The sequence below is a fragment of the Girardinichthys multiradiatus genome, chromosome 17 (assembly GCF_021462225.1).
Source record: "Girardinichthys multiradiatus isolate DD_20200921_A chromosome 17, DD_fGirMul_XY1, whole genome shotgun sequence".
Classification (NCBI taxonomy): Eukaryota; Metazoa; Chordata; class Actinopteri; order Cyprinodontiformes; family Goodeidae; genus Girardinichthys; species Girardinichthys multiradiatus.
Window position 1 is genome coordinate 4,428,462 of NC_061809.1, and position 5,838 is coordinate 4,434,299.

Below are 5,838 nucleotides of genomic sequence, written 5' to 3' on the forward strand. Positions count from 1 at the left end.
TGATTGTTTTGTTGTCAGCTGGGACTCTTTGCTTTAAGTAACGGTTGAGTTAGCTTGTCCCTCCTTTTGAGGGATTATTTTGTGTTAAACTACTGGTTGTTGGATATTTTGTTTAAATTTATGGTTATTGTGTATTTTGGGTTTTACCCCTTTTTATTTTCAAACGGTTTGTACTTTAAGTACCCTCCTTTTGTTTGTATTTTGTTACAAATAATAGAAACTGAACAGAAAAGCAATAAATTACTCTTTCATTCACAAAACCAATAACACCTGGTTCAAATGTTTACTTCCTCTTACCCCTAGACCGAGTGGGGTCGTAACACTCAGGGATGACAACAGATGAACAAATAAGGAGGGAGCAAAAAACAAAAAACAGATTCATGCAAAAAACAGTGATTCATGACAATTTGATGATAAAAAAAAACTAACATTTTTTAGTTACAAAGAAAATCCAGAAGAAATACTTTTATACAGCACTTTAAATGTGTTCATAAATGATACTTAAAACTTTACAGGCAAAAAAAAAAAAATGATTAAAACCCTTTTTGGACATCTTAGAGGAGAGGCATCACTTGGCAACCCCAACACCAGCACCTCGTTATAGTACAAAAAAGTAGCAAAAAAAAATTAAAGGAGTTTTAAAGTGGATTTTTGAATCCATTATTAAATATCTGTTTGTATATTGCTTTCCTAAATTGTAAAGTTGAACTAATTATTCAATTATTATAGGGTATTCACTATTCACAATTTACTTGTCAGTGTAAGAACAATGATTCAGAGTTTGTTATCCAAGTTTTCAAGTATGGACTTCTTGTTTCCACATCTTAAGTTCACATTTGAACACACTCAAGAAAAACTTACACCACAAAAATGAAGGAGAAATTAAAAAAGCTGGTTGGCCTTATTTATCACTATTAGGCCGTGTCAAAGTGAATCTTCCAGACGGGTCAGGTATGAACCACTTTTCCCACAGATGCGAGTGGACGGCCTGGTAATTCCATGGTTTGAATCGACCATTCCAATGCAACAAGTGTGCCTCCTGGAGGAAGCTCTCTGAATAGTGGGCATCTGGGCTCCAGCCTAAAGACAAAAGAAAACTTTTAGGGCACTGATGTGTTGGAACCAAGTGTAAAATACTTTTTTTCTAACCACTGAAATGTTTCCAGCTTGACTTAACTGCCCTAAAACAACATATTCTTACTTGCTCCTCATTAATCCAGGTCTGGAAATGACATTTTACAGTTGGTAATATTACTTATCTTTTTGTTTCCCTCTCTTCTCATTACTTATGGTGTTATCTTTGTTAAAAGGCGAGTTAGGATCTTACCCAGGTGTCGGACATGCCACAGAGGATCCAGCGTTGTGTATTTGTCATGAAAAACTATAAGCATGGGCGGTGTGGCCACACCTCCTGCCATGGCACTGCTGTAAATGTTCTGCCTGTTAGAGAGAGCTATGAGTTACTAATCAGGCAGATTCTGATTCTGAACTGACTGCAACTGAAGGATAATGAAACATTTAAAGCTAGAATTTCTAAAGTAGATGCTGCATGTCACCAGCTATATGTGACTGTTGATAGATGTTTCCAGCATCTTGTTAAGAAACCTAAAGCATTCTGTTGTGCAATTATGATTATTTGATTTATGAATATTTATTACAATTATACTTAATCATAATATGTCATTTAGATATTAGATATTAGAATTATACTATAGATTGTGATTATTGGGCTACCAGCTTTTATCAGTTATTATAATTAATTAATTGTCATTAATTAATATGTTAACCAAATTCACCCAAAACGTTTGTATTTTTCAAACTTGTTGTGGAATCCTTAAACAAACCATAAACAAAAGATAATTATTCATAAGAGAAAGGCTCCCTGGTTTAATTAAAAGCTGCGTACTTGAATGCACAACGCTAGGAAACTGGAGAGAACATGGTGCTCTACACATCTAGATGAGTCCTACTTAATCTGGAAAAATAGCCTACTGTTGTATAAAAAGTACCTTTGCTACACTAGACAGGCATATTTTTCATCATTACTAGAAGAGAACAAGAATAATCCTAGGTTTCTCTTTAGTACAGTTGCTAAACTTACACAGAGTCATAGCTCTGTTGAGTCATCTATTCCATTAGCTCTCAGCAGTAATGACTTATGGGATTCTTTATAAATAAAATTGATTCTAATAAAAATAAAATCATTGGCATACTCTCGAACATCCTCAGTCAGCGAGACAACATTGGAAGTAACTGTAGAACCTGATCTGTGTTTGGACTGGTTTGATCCTGTGGAGCTTCCTGAGTTATCAGAAATATTAACTTCATCTAAACCTTCAACTTGTATGTTAGACCCAATCCCAACCAAATTATTTAAGGAAGTGTTCCCTCTGATTACCAGCCTCATTCTAGATATAGTTAATCTATCCTTAGTTAAAAGAAACGTACCACAGGCTTTTAATTTAGCTGTAATTAAACCTTTATTTTAAAAAACCCTCTCTTGATAAAGATGATTTAATAAATTACAGACCAGATCTAATTTTCCTTATCTACAATTTTATAGAAAATAGTTACTAATCAATTATGTGAGTATTTACACATGAACTGTTTCAAGAGTTTCAGTCAGGACATAGAATCCTGGATGACTTTAAATTTTCTACATCTAAATTCAGACAAGACAAAAGTTGTCATCTTTGGACCGGAAAACAAAACTGCTTAGTCAATCAATTAATGTGGGCGGCATTAAATTTACTTTAGGTACTAAAGTAAAAAAAACCTTGGGTTATTTTTGATCAGGACATGTCATTCAAATCTCATATTAAACAAGTTTCTAGGATTTCCTTCTTTCACCTCCAGAATATTGCCAAAATTAGAAATATCCTGTCCAGGAGTGACGCTGAAAAACTAGTCCATGCATTTGTTACTTCAAGGCTGGACTATTGTAATTTGTTACTATCAGGATGTCCACAAAATGCAGTTAAAAGCCTTCAGCTGATTCAAAATGCAGCAAGAGTTCTGATGAAAATTAAAAAGAGAGATCATATTTCTCCTACTTTAGCTTCCCTTCATTGGCTCCCTGTTAAATCCAGAATAGAATTTAAAATTCTCCTCCTCACATATAAAGCCCTTAATGATCTAGCTCCATCATACATCAGAGATCTGATTGTTCCATATGTTCCTAACAGAGCACTTTGTTCTCAGACTGCAGGTTTACTGGTGGTTCCTAGAGTCTCTAGAAGTAGAATGGGAGGCAGATCTTTTAGTTATCAGGCTCCTCTCCTGTGGAACCAGCTCCCAGTTTTAGTCCGTGAGGCAGACACCCTGTCTACTTTTAAGGCTAGGCTTAAAACTTTTCTTTTAGATAAAGTTTATAATTAGAGTGGCTTAGGTTATCCTGAGCTATCTCTGTAGTTATGCTGCCACAGACTTAGACTGCTGGAGGACATAATGACCACTTTGACTCTCTCTGCTACATTCTATTTGCTGTTATTTAAACTTTTAACTTTATGTTCTCTGTTTTTTCTCTTAATAGAAGCTACATCTGGCCTGGCATTTTTAGCTGTGACATCTTCCTGGAGGGGGGCAACAGTTGACCTACTGCTGCCAACAACTTAATGTTGTGTAGATGACACTGTTAGGCCTATGTTTCAATGTTTAACCCTGTCTCATAGCTGGACATACCTATTGGCTGAGCTTCAACTGTGACTAACTGTATGTGCTCTACTTAGCTGTGTTTCTCTCCTAGATGAAGCTACTAAATGATCTCCTACTGTACTCCTGGATCAGTGCTTGTGTTTTTTCTGTGTGTATGTTCTGTCTTCTCAAACCAACAGTCGGTCATGGCAGATATGGCAGTTCATACTGAGTCAAGTTCTGCTGGAGGTGTCTTCCTGTTAAAGGGGAGTTTTTCCTCTCTGCTGTTGCTGCATTCGTGCTCAGTATGAGGGATTGCTGCAATGCCAATAACACAATACAAGGGAGGGACTGTCCACTGTCCTTACATGCTCTTCCAGGAAATGTGAATGCTGCATGTCAATGACTTGGTGCAATCAGCTGTTTTTTTGTTTATATTTTTTAGCCAATTTGAATGAAGAACTGAATTTGACTGCATTGTTTGATTGTTCGGATCAATTGGAATGTATGTATTTGACTTGGAAACTGTATGATTGGAATAAATTGACTTTTTTGTGTGTGCAAAGTGCCTTGAAACAATGTGTGTTGTGAATTGGTGCTATGTAAGTGAACTGAATTGAAATGAATTAAATTGAATTGAATTGGGCATTTCTGTAGTATTTTGGTAACACCTAATGGAGCCAAACTGATCTTTTTTAATCTTAAATAACAAAGAATAGAAAATGCATATCTATGTCATATAAAATGCAATTATTCGACATGACTTTAAGTAAATAATGCACCATCATTGCCTTTTTACACATCTGAAACCATATGTATTTCTATCTCTAGTTAAGCAAACTGCCTCAGTGGCATGAGCATCACAACTTCATGAGCATCACAACCAAACGTCACAGCAATGACCTGACAACAATATTCTTTAATCTCATGCTATGCAATACTCTCTCTTCCCTGATGAAGATTTACTCATCTCTGCATGTTTAATGCTCAAAATGGCTCCAATGGCAGGACAGTCTGACCCATTTTCAGATTAATTTAGTTAAAAATTATCTGGCCACTTGGGGGGGATCCTAAATCTATACATAAAGCATTGCATTTCCATCCCCATATGTTCTGGCTAACCACAAAACAACATTACATTACTGTCGCAAGAAAAGTAATGTACCGTGTCATGATCAAGTTGCACACTGTTCATTTTACGCTCTTCACCCCCATACACATGGATACAAAATGGGGCAAATGATAAGCAACAAGCATACATGAAGGGGTAGGCATAAATGTAGGCATAGTGCTAGGGTAATTCCAAGAAATTGAATTTAGTAAAAAGGTTCCTTGAGGTTTAAAGGGGCAAAGAGCCATACTCCTTTGTCCTCCTGCTACAAGTAAACGTGTCAGATCCACAGAGCTGTCTGCAGGTTTGTGTGTTTCTCCTCACCTTCTTTAACTGCATGGGTGACTGGTAAATGTGCTTCCACAGCTGTTTTGCTCTCATGTGGTAATCAGACCTACCTTCATTTGCATCTGGTTCTCCTTGAGGTTCTTGAACTTACCTTACTGTCTTTTCCTTGTAGGAACCAGTTCCCTTATTTATGTTCAGTTTCTGGCCTCCTGTGCTCTCCTTCCTTGTTCCTTGTAATTATTGGAAAAATAATGAAAAAAAGACTCCCCACGGATCACCTCATTGCTCCTATGGTTGCCCTATTGTAAACTGTTGAATTCCTTTGACACCATTGCTCACTTACCTTCCTGTCCACCCTTCAACGATCCTCAGTTCCATGATCTCCAACTCTGGAAAGAAACAACAAAGGAAACAGTTCCTGTGGTTTGGGGTGGAGTGGTGAGACTCTTCGGTGATGCACTAATGTCTCTGTCCTCTCAAGGGGATGAAGGGGGAAATGGGTGACAAGCAGAATCTTCAAGGTGATGATGTGATAGGCAGTAGTTGGGTCTTCCACTTGGACATGGTCTAGTTCCTTAACTCCAGATGGTTTGGCATCTGTAGACTTCAGTATATCGCTGATCAGGGACGTTATGTACGAAAGAGTTTGCAGCTTTCATACTAAAAGTTGCTGGTAGCATAGACATGCGCATAGACATGTCACCACACACATGGCCTTTATACATCCCAATTAGCAGTGAATTCTGCGCAGCTGCACGTGGCGCTTAGACTGCCTGGTCTCCATCCATAAATACAAATGCAAAGTA

General features: G+C 37.2%; 1 long non-coding RNA gene across 2 annotated transcripts; it reads right to left on the bottom strand.

The window, feature by feature from the left end:
- Nucleotides 1-269: 269 nt before the first annotated feature.
- LOC124883210 lies at nt 270-5,430 on the bottom strand. Of its 2 annotated transcripts, XR_007042110.1 has the most exons (4): nt 5,376-5,430; nt 5,184-5,262; nt 1,328-1,440; nt 270-1,080 (listed from the first exon to the last, which is right to left on the bottom strand). It is a non-coding gene; the product is annotated as an uncharacterized LOC124883210 (long non-coding RNA). The 2 variants fall into 2 exon arrangements; XR_007042109.1 differs by lacking the exons at nt 5,184-5,262; nt 5,376-5,430 and having other exon boundaries at nt 1,328-2,349.
- Between the last annotated feature and the right edge of the window lie 408 nt (nt 5,431-5,838).